Source organism: Schistocerca cancellata, chromosome 3 (genome assembly GCF_023864275.1).
Source record: "Schistocerca cancellata isolate TAMUIC-IGC-003103 chromosome 3, iqSchCanc2.1, whole genome shotgun sequence".
NCBI lineage: Eukaryota > Metazoa > Arthropoda > Insecta > Orthoptera > Acrididae > Schistocerca > Schistocerca cancellata.
In genome coordinates, this window is record NC_064628.1 from 744969149 (window position 1) to 744983900 (window position 14752).

At 44.5% G+C, this 14752-nt stretch overlaps 1 protein-coding gene across 1 annotated transcript in view; it reads left to right on the forward strand.

The window, feature by feature from the left end:
* The first annotated feature begins 1194 nt into the window (after positions 1-1194).
* Positions 1195-14752, forward strand: part of LOC126177000 (uncharacterized) — a 548346-nt gene continuing 534788 nt past the window's right edge. Inside the window, exon 1 of the mRNA XM_049924215.1 lies at positions 1195-1253. The gene's annotated coding sequence lies outside the window, so the exon portion shown is untranslated. The remainder of the gene's footprint in view (positions 1254-14752) is intronic.

Genomic DNA, 14752 nt, shown 5'->3' on the forward strand with positions numbered 1-14752 from the left:
TTATCCGCATGGATGTAACGGATAATGCAGCCACGTCTCGATCCATGAGTCAACAGATGGGGACGTTTGCAAGACAACAACCATCTGCACGAACGGTTCGACGATGTTTGCAGCAGGGAGACCATGGCTGCGGTAACCCTTGACGCTGCATCACAGACAGGAGCGCCTGCGATGGTGTGGAAAACGACGAACCTGGGTGCACGAATGGCGAAACGTCATTTTTTCGGATGAATCCAGGTTCTGTTTACAGCATCATGATGGTCGCATCCGTGTTTGGAAACATCGCCGTGAACGCACATTGAACGCGTGTATTCGTCATCGCCATACTGGCGTATCACCCGGCGTGATGGTATGGGTTCCCATTGGTTACACGTCTCGGTCACCTCTTGCTCGCATTGACGGCACTTTGAACAGTGGACGTTACATTTCAGATGTGTTACGACCCGTGGCTCTGCCCTTCATTCGATCCCTGCAAAACCCTACATTTCAGCAGGATAATGCACGACCGCATGTTGCAGGTACTGTACGGGTCTTTCTGGATACGGAAAATGTTCGACTGCTGCCCTGTCCAGCACATTCTCCAGATCTCTCACCAATTGAAAACGTCTGGTCAATGGTGGCCGAGCAACTGGCTCGTCACAATACGGTAGTCACTACTCTTGATGAACTGTGGTATCGTGTTGAAGCTGCATGGGCTGCTGTAGGTGTACACGCCATCCAAGCTCGGTTTGACTCAATGCCCAGGCGTATCAAGGCCGTTATTACTACCTGAGATACTGATTTCTCAGGATCTGTGCACCCAAATTGCGTGAAAACGTAATCACATATCAGTTCTAGTATAATATACTTGTCCAATGAATACACGTTTATCATTTGCATTTCTTCTTGGTGTAACAATTTTAATGACCAGTAGTGCAGTAGTAACAAACGCAGAGCTGACTTTTGTCGTGATCATCATGCAGGCGTGGGCGTGGAGGGACTGCGCCTCTTTGTCTAAAACGCTACCTACCAAGACACCGCATATGGTCTGGCGTCGGCGATGTGCGAGATGGACACACTTGCTGCGCGCGAAGCTGGAGGACGCGGTCGCAGAGTAGCGGCGTGCATCAGACTGGCGCGCATGCGCAGTTGCCGCCGCGTCGACGGTGTTCCGAGTCCGCGGCCGTCGCGGCCAGTGCAGTGCGCCTCCGGACGCCAGGCGGCGCGACGCATCCTGCACAGTGGGGGCGGCGAGGGAGCTGCCGGCACACGAGGTAGGCGCGCGCGCCAAGCCGCGGGCACAGCGGCGCCGTCCCTCTACGACCGCGCAGCTGCCATTGATGGGTCGCCACATGGGAACTACGGTCTAATGATCTACGCGTTCGCACAACTTTTCGGCTAAAGTCAGAGAAGATTGTCATCGTGGCTCCAGATCCATCTTACCGGCAGACGACATATTAATGGATTATCCCGTTACTGCTTGCTACAACTGTTTCATTAATTATGATTCTCCCGGCGTACTTCACGTCGAAATAGTTGACGGGCGAACTGCCAGTTGTCAGTGTCCGCCGGGCACAATATTTCGGCAATGAGCGCACCTCATGACAGGAATGTGGTCGTTTGTCGAAATACTGTGCCCGTTGAACAATGACATTCTCCAGTTCACCCGTGAACTCGTGAACTATTTCGACGTTTCATTAATTTATACGCGATAACGGTAGTTCAGCTCCGTGACTGTGCATAAAATTACTCTGAAGCAATACAGCAGCCATACACTTACTATAGAGTTTTTATTTATATCAAGTTACTTCCCGGGTTTTGATCCAACTTCAGTTGGAGTAACACATACTCAACAGTACAAAATTTTTGTTTATTCCATCTTAATAGGTGCCGTTGCCGCTCTTTGTCCTGTAATAAGTAGCGCTTTTATTCGCATTTATATGTATACCAGACGAACACACACTTCACTATCGCACTGATGCAGCGCACTATTCCCCATCAGATGCCAGATGAAGATTGGTTAAAACCTAAAATGAGTCTTCGTATAAATAAAGCTGTACATAAATTGGCTAATTGCCATATTTCTTCAAGTAAGAACATTTTTGTCTTTATCCCTCAGGACAGGGTAGCAGCAACAAGTGACTATTTATGTTATAAAATCTATTTTATTGTCGTTTATCAAGTTTGGATTGTTTTTATTCGCATATGAAGAAGGTGCTGTATTTAGACAATTACGGAATACAAATAGAAGGTTTACTATTTTTCGTTAACACTAGCACTGTACTCGATTTCGGTACCCGTATTTACCAAAAAGACGCAAGAATGCCAGTATTAAGCACAAATAATAGAGTTAACTGTGCACATTCCCTAGATGGGTGAAGAAACACCCGAAACCGGAAATAAACTATGAACTAAATTTGATAAAAAAAGTCATGGTTTGCTCCTATCGCTTCCACAGTAATACAAAACAGTCACCGTGTTTTCACCCAAGTTTCCGGTTAGCAACGGAAACAAGTACCGTTTATTTTCTACATTTTGTCCGTCAGCAGCCGGTTTTCGGCTTATTATATCATTTATTGTCTGACGATGACTTTTTAATCAGTATATTCGTTCACAATATACATATAAATATAGACATACAAAAAACTACCCTGTTCGTGTTTCCACTGTCAAAAAGCGTTATTCGACTGATCTCGCTATGTTCGCATGGTCGGGTGCAAGAATGCCAGTTATTTTTGGCGTTCAATGAGCTTGATATTTTTGTATTGTATACTATATTTACATTACATTAAATTTATCATTTTCCATGGATCTCTATCTTGCCCTCCAATTTCGGAGCTGTAATTTTAAACATTGGAATGCTTAAGTCGAGAAATGTTCTAAAGGACCGGAAAGACACTCAGAGGGAGATTTTTATAATAACTGATTGCGTGAGTCCTCAGGATTCGCAGGAGAAATCCAGACACTAATGTGCCACGTTGGACCAAAACTCGCACCATCTGACAGACGATTAGGTCAGTAGGTGTGAATGACCCGCAAAAAAAAAAGAAAGAACAAAAAATCTTCAACGCCATTCGACCACTGAGACATTCATCTGGTATTCAAAACTGGGTCAGTAACTAGAGGTTAGATTACTCACATTCGAACTTGCGTTCACAGTTCTTGATGTATGTTTTAATCTGGCTCATAGGGAAAAGTACAAAACAGTTCTTCCAGAACACGTTGACTGATTACGTGGACGACTTACATGTAACAGTTCGTTGAACATGTACTCAGTACACGATATCCCGCTGCACATTTCAGTGCGCATGCCGGAACGCATCTTACCCCAAAAATTCCATGTATAGTGAATAGTTGAGGCCGGCCAGTGTGGCCGAGCGGTTCTAGGCCCTTCAGTCCGGAACCGCGCTACTGCTACGGTCGCCGGTTCGAATCCTGTCTCGGGCATGGATGTGTGTGACGTCCTTAGGTTAGTTAGGCTTAAGTAGTTCTAAGTCTAGGGGACTGATGACCTCAGATATTAAGTCTCATAGTGCTTAAAGCCATGAATAGCTGAGAGTGGCCAAATCCTTATTCGCGCCTGGTGTACACCGAATATATTTATATCTTTCGTTAATGGTTGTCAAGTCAAAGGCTTAAATAACACTTGTAAATGATGAAGCATTTGTTGTATGAGCTGTGGTAGCGGGTGACACAGTACACTCTGTGCAAGGTGTACTAGGTTGTGTTTGGACGTCACTGCGGTGGGGACCTGATGCCTACATCAGGTGGAACACGTTATGTCTGTTGTTGCGAACCATTCGTAACACGCAGTAAATGATAAGTTTGATGATCGTCTGCTTCATCCGACATCATGGCTGCGTCAGTCTCATAAGTAAGCCTATACCAAACTATACATTTCGTGTAGGTGATGCCCCGCAGTCCATAAGTACGAGGGAACTTCAAACAGTAAGTTACATATTACTATGACAGTACAAATAATGTTGTTGAATGTTCCACTGCACTTCAGAGTGACTATGATACATGACACTATTTTTTTTATCATCGTCACCAAGACTCTGTAAACAGCGGTCGGAATGAAACCTCCTGGCAGATTAAAACTGTGTGTTGGACCGACACTCGAACATTCTACTAATCTACGATAATGATGGAAGAGAAGAAATGAATTAAAATTTGTGCCATGGCCGGGATTCAAACCCAAGTCTCCTTGCTTACTAGGCAGTTATGCTAATCATTACATCAGGGCAGCATTATGGATAATACAGCAGCGTGGAAAACCCTACTCGAAAGCCCTCCCTAGAACACATTTCACATCTTCATCTTATTTTCCTCTTCTTCGCGACTGTTGCTGAGACTCTTCGGTACTGGAATAGCACCCCATCGTTGGAAGTAATGGGGAAACCCTGCCTGTAAAAATGGTCAAATGGCTCTGAGCACTATGGGACTTAACTTCTTAGGTCATCAGTCCCCTAGAACTTAGAACTACTTAAACCTAACTAACCTAAGGACATCACACACATCCATGCCCGAGGCAGGATTCGAACCTGCGACCGTAGCGGTCGCGCGGTTCCAGACTGTAGTGCTAGAACCGCATGGCCACTCCGGCCAAACCCTGCCTGTACCTCTGGTCTTTATTAGACCTATTCTATCAGTCGTTCAAGTCATCGACGATAGAAATCCGTTCCTTGGTCACAGACACACTTTTCGAACATCTTCCTCGTCACAAAATTTGCGACTGCTTCGAATCAGTTCCTCGAGCGTCTGGACTCTGGCGTCTGTGGTTGATGTCGATGGTCTTCCTTCCTCATCAGCATCATCCACATCAGTACGGCTTTGGTCAAACTGCTACCATTTCACTACTGCTGGACCCCACATTGTTTTCGGTCGATACATCACCAGAACTTAGCAGTGAAATTGTGTGTAATTTTTGCGTTTTGACCACAGAAAGGCACTGTCTCGCGGACTCTAGCTTTGGAGTAGGCATACCCACGTTTCCAGTCGTCGCACCATTTCGCTCTCATACTGTGATTCACCTGTTATCCGTACCGCAGCAGAACTGTATCTTCAGGAAATATAGAATATTTACTCTCTTCTGACAATGGGGCACACTTGGTGTGACGAAATGTGTAATTTCCTCAATTTCCCTCAGGTTTAGAAAAAGTCATAGTTCGCCGCCAAGAGCTGCTAGTAAAAACTTCTTCATTACGACCGGTTTCAGTCCTCAGACCATCTTGGCATCATGTCCGCCGCTCGTGGTCTCGCGGTAGCGTTCTCGCTTACCGAGCACGGGGTCCCGGGTTCGATTCCCGGCGGGGTCAGGGATTTTCACCTGCCTCGAGATGACTGGGTGTTTGTGTTGTCCTCATCATTTCATCATCATCCAGGAAAGTGGCGAAATTGGACTGAGCAAAGATTGGGTAATTGTACGGGCGCTGATAACCACGCAGTTGAGCGCCCCACAAACCAAACATCATCATCATCATCTTGGCATCGTTTCACATTTAACTGGAAATATAACACTATTTTGTGCACATGCACACGCTTACGATTAATAAAATACTGTGCATGTATATATTCCTCCATATTGTCAGCAAACATATTATAAATATACTATGAATGTCATGCCTCTTAAGGAACTGCAATATAAATGTCAATACAGATATAAGTTGATTATCTCATGCAGACAAACCTACTTTCTCGTACTCTACCTATGCTAAATTGATGTGTATTGTATCTCTCAGAGGACGTTGTAAAACAGAAACAATGTGGATACAAACATAAGGTGGGAATTGTTTCATCTAGATGAAACTTCGTAAATATATGTCGCCGTTGACTGTATTTCATTACTGTCATTTCTAATGTTGTTTTAAGACAAAAAACATGCTATTGTACACACCGTATAGGTTCTTAATTTTTTACATGAGACTGTCACAAATGTTCATAATTAAGTTTGTGATAGAGATGTGTAGCTGTAAGTCTATTAGTCCCTGAAATAAATAAAAATAAAAAAAAGTTCAAATGTCTCTAAGCACTATGGGACTTAACATCTGAGGTCATCAGTCCCCTAGACTTAGAACTCCTTAAACCTAACTAACCTGAGGACATCACACACAGCAATGACCGAGGCAGGATTCCAATCGGCGACCACAGCAGCAGCGCGGTTCAGGACTGAAGCGCCTAGAACGGCTCGGCGACAGTGGCCGGCTAGTCCCTGGAATCCTCGTGTAAATATTGATGAGTGCAGATGTATCATCTTGTAAACATAAATCCTTTGTGTAGTGGCACTTGTGTGGTGTGTCTCCACGCGAAATAGTGGAGCCAATCTGTCTTTATACAGGATAGTCAGAAACAGTCTGAAAATCTTGTATGGGTATTGCAGGTTAGATTGTGCTGAGAGATAACTCTTACGAAAAATATTCGATTCGTAGCGACGTTTCTGAGTTAATTAGCACTGAAGTTAGCCAATCACACTGTTGGGCTCGCAAATTCAATCGGTCCGCCAAAGACGGTGTCGCGAAACGTGTCCTACGACTGTTTTCCTAAGACAGAACAAGAGAGCGATACAAAAGTTGGACAAGATATGGTATTAAGGACCGAACCTGTGCTAAAGGTTGAGCAGACTCGTGCACTGCCATTAGCGCTATAAGAACAACTGACGCTATACATGGCGGGCCGCTTGAATTTGCGCTCGCGAAGGACTAATTGGCTAACTTCAATACTAATTAACTCGGAAATGGCGCTACGTATCTAATTTTTCGTAATAATTATTTCTCAGCACAATCTATCCTGCAACACTTTACAAGCTTTTCAGGTTGTTTCTGACCACCCTGTACAGAACGAAAAATGACACTGGCAGGTACATTTCATTATTGGTAATGCGACGTATTTTATAACTCGGTAGTAACGACGTAGGATGCATTTTATGGTATTTGACGCCACAGATTAGGTATTTCCATGTAAGTTGTAGCTCACTTTAAGACACCTGATAATGGTCAGAGGATTGAAACCGGCTGTGGTATAGAACTATTATTAGTAGCACTTGGCGATGGAACTATGACGGTTTTAAAAATCTTTTATCAACGTATGTTGATAGAACCTTCTCTTATATTTGCTGGAGGTAGCAAATGGTAAGTAATGCCCACCATTTGCCATGGACTCTGCTTGTGTTTTAATAAGTTATCATGCTGGCGAAGAAAATTGTTTGCCATTTCGTATATCTTAAAATCCATTTCTGAACGTGGCTTATTCGCCTGGAGAAAGCTGACTCTCTGGATCCGTAGGCTAGCATAACTAGTAACACGTTACGAATAAAACACCCTAGGTCACGTTTTTTATAAATGTAATTATTGGTTTAAGCAGAATGAGACCATTTTCAGATATAAAAACAGAATTGGGATGGGAGCTGTTTCGTGTCGTTTGAATTGTAACTACGAGCCCCAACTGGTGCCGTGGTAGAAACTCTCCTGTTTCATCTGGCCTAATTCGGACGAAACAGAAATCAAAATTTTCTGTCTTCGTAGATTTATTACAATAACTTTCCTGTTCATGTAATTCGATTGCACTGGACAGATGAAAATTCCAGTGTTCAGTTGTCTGAGAGCTAAATGAGTTTTCGGATGCATTCACCTGTGTGTAGCTAGCTTACTCGTCAAAGAAAGTAATTAGCTTGCGAATATGCTCTCCGAACTTTAAAAGAAATATCAGTCTGTGCTTACACATCGTATTCCATGATGTTATTGGAATGAGACTGTCTTTAGAACGATTTACCCAAGCGTGTTTACGTATAAAATCTAAATGAAATGCTAACTGACATCAGGTGTCTTGAGAAAAAAAGCTAAGTTAGAATATCATAAGTGCTATATTTATTCTGGATTCCAGCTACTCGGTTCAAAACACATCATCTCCATCAAAGGAATAACTGATTTATTTGTTGATGCTGAGCAGAATTTACGTCACTATTCGTGTTGCTGGCAATGGGGCAACACATCGTACAGAAAGAACACGGGAATGATTGCTTATCTGTAATGACGTCGGCACACGATTTCGCATACCACTTCATTCAATATCAGAGACAGCACTGTCATCCCTGATATCGTAATAATTGCCCGACGTGTAAGTTGAGTGTTTGAACCTGAACCCAGATGACTATCGATAAAGAGACACTGTCTGCCCATCTTCGGAGATTAAAGTGGAAGTTCTCAATCTTTGTTGACCTCAACGCTTTAAAGAATTTATTAATAGTTTATACGTCATCTATGTAAAGCTGTCACAAGTATCTGCTGAACTAAGCAAAACTGTTTGGACAGCACAATTTCGTATTTTAGGTGTTGTGTAAAAAACATCACCATGCTACGGAATAGTCATCAGTAACAGCGTCATATGCCCTCCCTACAAGAACCGCTCTTGAGCGGTTTGAGATTTAAACAGGCGCGCAGTCTAGTGATCATAAACAACACATTCATTCTTATCTTGCCTGCCAAATACTGGTGAAGATACTTCAATTAACCACCAGGAATCCAACATTCCACTCCTGGCTCGAGCGGTACTGGTCTAGGGAACATTAACAACGTGAGCTACGAAGGCAGGGGTTGTAATGACGTGCGTGCTAATGTTTACCTCACCGAATATTCCGCCTTTCCTACATACTGTTGTTACAGTTTATACGCGCTATGCTATGATTAATATTTGTTTCCAATATTCTTACACACCACAATAAGCCTTCATCGTATTTTACTAAACAGTTAGTGCTTCCTTTTTAAAACCGTAAGACAAATAAAGTAGCAAAATATCGGGCTGCATGCTAAACATCGTAAACGCAGTGTATAGGGTCTCTAGCGCGATGTCTGTATCAGGTCCATTCAGTATTTTCATTGCTTGAGACACGCAATTTCTACAGTAAATAATCACACGCGTTACGTTGGCTCCATGGCTGTTATTTCAATGAAAAACTACAAAGGAATTAAATCTTCATATTTTCCTCACGTGGTATATGCAGAACGAATATAAATTTCATTTCGGTACCTGCAGTTACGCAAATCTTTTTATCTGCACAGTCGCAATCCGAAGCTGAAAATGTCACTGTTAGCTTCTCTGCTAGTAAGACCTGTGTGCTCTAGTGCTGTGTGCTTTGGTCTTAGCTGTTAATTCACTAGCTGATTAATGGCGTTCCATTTACATATTTCCATAGACTTATGGGAATACCAATTACATAATAAATTGAGTCATCTCCATTTATTCTGAAATATCGAAGTAACTGTTTTACATAGACATATTGGAATTCCAATTAGACAATAAATTGAATCAACTGCATTTATACTGTAACGACAAAGAATTCGTTTTTTCATTTTTTCGTGGAAACCGAGCTTCCTTAAAGTCTATGAATTATTGTGAATGTGAAGATTCGTGGACAGCTGTCTTTTTTGTGATCAGTGTCATGAGTCATTTGATACCTTCTCTAGATATTTCCGTGCATTACTATCTTCAGCTGTACAGATCAATGCTGCTCATGCGTGTTTTTTTTTCTCCAAGCTCCTTCAATTATGTTTTCTCGGTGTTTTCTTATCTTTTGAAACCCAACAAAGAACCTCCTCGGTCCATCTGCTGTACATTCAGCTAGCTGTACGTCTTCCCCGGCACCATTTCATTTTCATTACAGTCGTAATAACGTCTTGCACTCCAGTGTGTCTCCTGAACTATTTTCTTTATACCGTCTTTCTAGTAATTCAGAACATTCATCCCTCCCTTGATTGCTGAACAACCGTCAGTTTTTGTATGGTTTCCGCTTTGACAGGTCATGGCTCACTGCCGTACGTCAGAACTGGAATAATCGCACACTTTAACATGGCCCTTTTGCATAGAATCCTGGGAGCGGAAACTTGTGATCAGCTCACAGCGTAATGGGCGCTAGGACATTCCCTGTCTCCTCCTACCAGGGCAGCTAGCTTATTTAAATGGTTCCAATCACTATGGGTCTTAAGATCTGAGGTCATCAGTCCCCTAGAACGTAGAACTACTTAAACCAAACTAACCTAAGGACATCACACACATCCATGCAAGAGCCAGGATTCGAACCTGCGACCGTAGCAGTAGCGCGGTTGCGGACAGAAGCGACTAGAACCGCTCTTCCACAGCGGCCGGCTGCCAGTTTATTATAGATTATAAGTGGAACGAACATTTGATACATTCACACATTGCAGAGCAGACACGAAATTTGATGGCGAGTCGCTAGAAGCACGAGTTAGAGCTTCGTCGATCATATTTGTAAATTAATTTTAACAACCACTGCACAACCACAGATCAACTCACAGTGACTACTTACCTTTACGGCGCACAGTACTGTTACGTAGCTAAGGCTGGCAACGAACGTAAACATTCAATAGCAGCACGAAGTCAACCGACTTTCGCGTCAGAGAGGGCCCAAGTTAAAGTGTGCGATTAGTAGCACATACTGATATTGAATATTCAGTTTCAGACACACCGGCAAACATACCTTTCAAACCGCTATTTAGATTATGAGAATTATTAGTGTGATTTTCACATTTCCGTTTATTTCTATTCGTGTTCAGTCCAGTCTTTCTGTAAATACCAAAACTCATCCTTTGGTTCCTTGGCTCTTTTACTAATTTTGTTCGGTAGGTTTGTTATATACCATTTTAGGATCATAGTAATCAATTTTCAGACGTGTTCTATTAAGTTTTCCCAGTCAGTGTTGATATTTAGCTCGATTAAATGTAAACAGTGGACTGGCATTAAGAAAACTAAGGAGGATCAATTATGCACTATTAAGACATATTTCTTCCTTGTTTTTCCAGTTTGGGGACTCGAAAACCTCTTCTAGGAACGTCGAGAATAATTTTGTTAATAAAGAATCTTTCAGTCTGACTCCTCTTTCAATTAGAAACTTCTTACTATACTGATGAAGTTCAGTGGGAGTTTTAGTAACGATATAGTGTCTGTACTTTCTACCTCATTTAATCAATGCCTAGTCTTCAACGACAAGCTTTCATAAAGTCTAGCCGGCCGCTGTGGCCGAGCGGTTCTAGGCCCTACAGTCTGGAACCGAGCGACCGCTACGGTCGCAGATTCGAATCCCGTCTCGGGCTAGGATGTCTGTGATGTTAGTTAGATTTAAGTAGCTCTAAGTTGTAGGGGACTGATGACCTCAGATGTTAAGTCTCATAGTGCTCAGAGCCATTTGAACCTTAAAGTCTGTGAATTATTGTCCAATTGATAATTAAGATCAGTCTTTTCTGTAATTTTGTTACAGAAAGGACCAATGTGGTATGTACACAAACAGTCTATCGAGCTATGTCCACTTGTAAAGCCACCTTGTTTCCTTACGTTAATAAAATGCAATGTTTCTTCTAAGCGCTTAGCAATCAGTATTTCACGCAAACTGTCGAGAAACATAATGTGACAACCTCCTATGTTCGACATCAAAATGTGATAATCACTTGCAGGCGGCAGCTGGTAACACTAACAACGGAGAATACATTCATCCTGGCGGGGGCGGGACGGGGATGGTGGCGGGCGGATGGTGTGGGAGGGGGGGCGTTTGTAAAACGATGCAATCGTTGTGGTAATGTGGCGGAAACGGAGCGATTTATCGGAAGTCCAAAAGGGCATTATCATTGGCTTTAGGGTCAGGCCTAGAAGCATTTCGGGAACAGTTAAGTGTGTAAACTGTTCTCGTGGCGCCGTCGTTAAAGTATACCATGCGTGGCAAAATGGCACTATCTAAATTCGGCGTCGAGGCAACCATGGGCCATAGATGTCGGGGGTGAAAGACGGCTACGGAGATTTTTACGGGCGAACAGATGTGCACCTGTTCAGAAACTGTCAGGCCAGATGAACACAGGGACTACCAACAATGACTCCTCAACGACCGTTGAGCCAACGTTGCTGAGTATGAGCCTGAATAGCAGACGCCTGGTTCATGCACCCATGCTGACTGCTGTACGTCGGTGACGAAGGCCGCCAGTACTGCAACTGGGATCCACTATGTGGCGACGGATGGCCATTTCGTATGAACCACGTTTTATCCTCCGTCGGGCTTGAAATGTCTGAAAGCCAACACAGTGCAACAGTAGTAGGCAGGACCCAGGCCGGAGGAGGGAGCGTTATGCTCTGGTGAATGTTTCTAGGGCATTCCATAGATAACCTCGTCATTGTGAATCGACACAAGTATGCACCTATCCTTGGGGATCATGTCCACCCAGTCCGCCCAGATAGCTGAGTGATAAGCGTGACCGATTGCCGTCCTACGAGTCCGGGTTCTATTCCCGGCTGGGTCTGTGACTCTCTCCGCTCAGGGAGAAGGTGGCCGGACCTGGCACGCAAGTGGCCTCCCGCCCAATGACACCAAACGCTCATTTCCATTTCCACCCATATACGCAGCTTGTTTTTTTCTTCGACACGTTGGCGTTTACCAACAGCACAAACTACACCATCCCACACAGCTTGCATGTACGTTCGAAGAGGATCAGTTTACCGCATTCTCCTGGCCACCAGACCCCACAGATTTAAACACAATCGAGAGTTTTTACGACCACGTCGATCAAGTTATTTGCGCTGTGGATCCTCATCCGCGAAACATAGGGCAACTGGCCAAGCCACTGGAGGCGGCATAGCTCCACGTTCCTGTCGGTACCTTCCACCAATCTTATTGACTCGCCTCCTGCACGTCTCGCAGTGGAAAGCGCTGCAAAAGATGGTTATTCAGGCGTTTGACAAGTGGTAACATTAATGCGGCTGGACGGTGTACTACAAAGTGTAGGCTGGTGGGTCTATGTTTTTTAGGATCTTGCTCATTTCTTTCCGTGTGAAATTTAATAATGATCATTGTTCGAGTTTTAGGGAACTGTCTTCTTCTAGTTTGTAAGTTACTATGGTATTATTTTGTCTCCAGCTATAAATAATTTCGTTAAATCAACTCAGCTTCAGGAGCTTCTCCTTTCCTCATACAATGAATAGAAAATGCTTCCAGAATGTCGTTATTTTCATTATTAAGTATTTCTGTTCCTGCCGGCTGGAGTGGCCGAGCGGTTCCAGGCGCTACAGTCTGGAACTGCACGACCGCTACGGTCGCAGGTTCGAATCCTGCCTCGGGCATGGATGTTGTGAATTGGCAGGGGCCAATTCACGGGGTTTGGAGGAAGCCGAAAGGCACGCGTTTAAGCTCACGCGGACTGGCGTGAGGTCTGGAAAATGACAAGGAACTATAGTAGCCAAAAATAGTACATAGCTTCTGAAATACTTAACTTTAATCCATAATTGGAGAACATCGCTCTTGATGATACATAATTACAATCTCAATATAAACCGGTAATGGCGCCTTGCTAGGTCGTAGCAAATGACGTAGCTGAAGGCTATGCTAACTATCGTCTCGGCAAATGAGAGAGTAATTGTCAGTGAACCCTTCCTAGCAAAGTCTGCTGTACAACTGGGGCGAGTGCTAGGAAGTGTCTCTAGACCTGCCGTGTGGCGACGCACGGTCTGCAATCACTGACAGTGGCGACACGCGGGTCCGACGTATACTAGCGGACCGCGGCCGATTTAAAGGCTACCACCTAGCAAGTGTGGTGTCTAGCGGTGACACCACAATGGATGTGTGTGATGTCCTTACGTTAGTTAGGTTTAAGTAGTTCTACGTTCTGGGGGACTAATGACCTCAGCAGGTAAGTCCCATAGTCCTCAGGGCCATTTTTTGTTCCTTATTCATCTTGTGAACTATGCAAGTATCTAAAGCAATCTCGGAATGCGCGCAGAGCTTTCTAATTTGTTGTAACAGCGACGTCTGTCACTTGATATACACTCCTGGAAATTGAAATAAGAACACCGTGAATTCATTGTCCCAGGAAGGGGAAACTTTATTGACACATTCCTGGGGTCAGATACATCACATGATCACACTGACAGAACCACAGGCACATAGACACAGGCAACAGAGCATGCACAATGTCGGCACTAGTACAGTGTATATCCACCTTTCGCAGCAATGCAGGCTGCTGTTCTCCCATGGAGACGGTCGTAGAGATTCTGGATGTAGTCCTGTGGAACGGCTTGCCATGCCATTTCCACCTGGCGCCTCAGTTGGACCAGCGTTCGTGCTGGACGTGCAGACCGCGTGAGACGACGCTTCATCCAGTCCCAAACATGCTCAATGGGGGACAGATCCGGAGATCTTGCTGGACAGGGTAGTTGACTTACACCTTCTAGAGCACGTTGGGTGGCACGGGATACATGCGGACGTGCATTGTCCTGTTGGAACAGCAAGTTCCCTTGCCGGTCTAGGAATGGTAGAACGATGGGTTCGATGACGGTTTGGATGTACCGTGCACTATTCAGTGTCCCCTCGACGATCACCAGTGGTGTACGGCCAGTGTAGGAGATCGCTCCCCACACCATGATGCCGGGTGTTGGCCCTGTGTGCCTCGGTCGTATGCAGTCCTGATTGTGGCGCTCACCTGCACGGCGCCAAACACGCATACGACCATCATTGGCAACAAGGCAGAAGCGACTCTCATCGCTGAAGACGACACGTCTCCATTCGTCCCTCCATTCACGCCTGTCGCGACACCACTGGAGGCGGGCTGCACGATGTTGGGGCGTGAGCGGAAGACGGCCTAACGGTGTGCGGGACCGTAGCCCAGCTTCATGGAGACGGTTGCGAATGGTCCTTGCCGATACCCCAGGAGCAACAGTGTCCCTAATTTGCTGGGAAGTGGTGGTGCGGTCCCCTACGGCACTGCGTAGGATCCTACGGTCTTGGCGT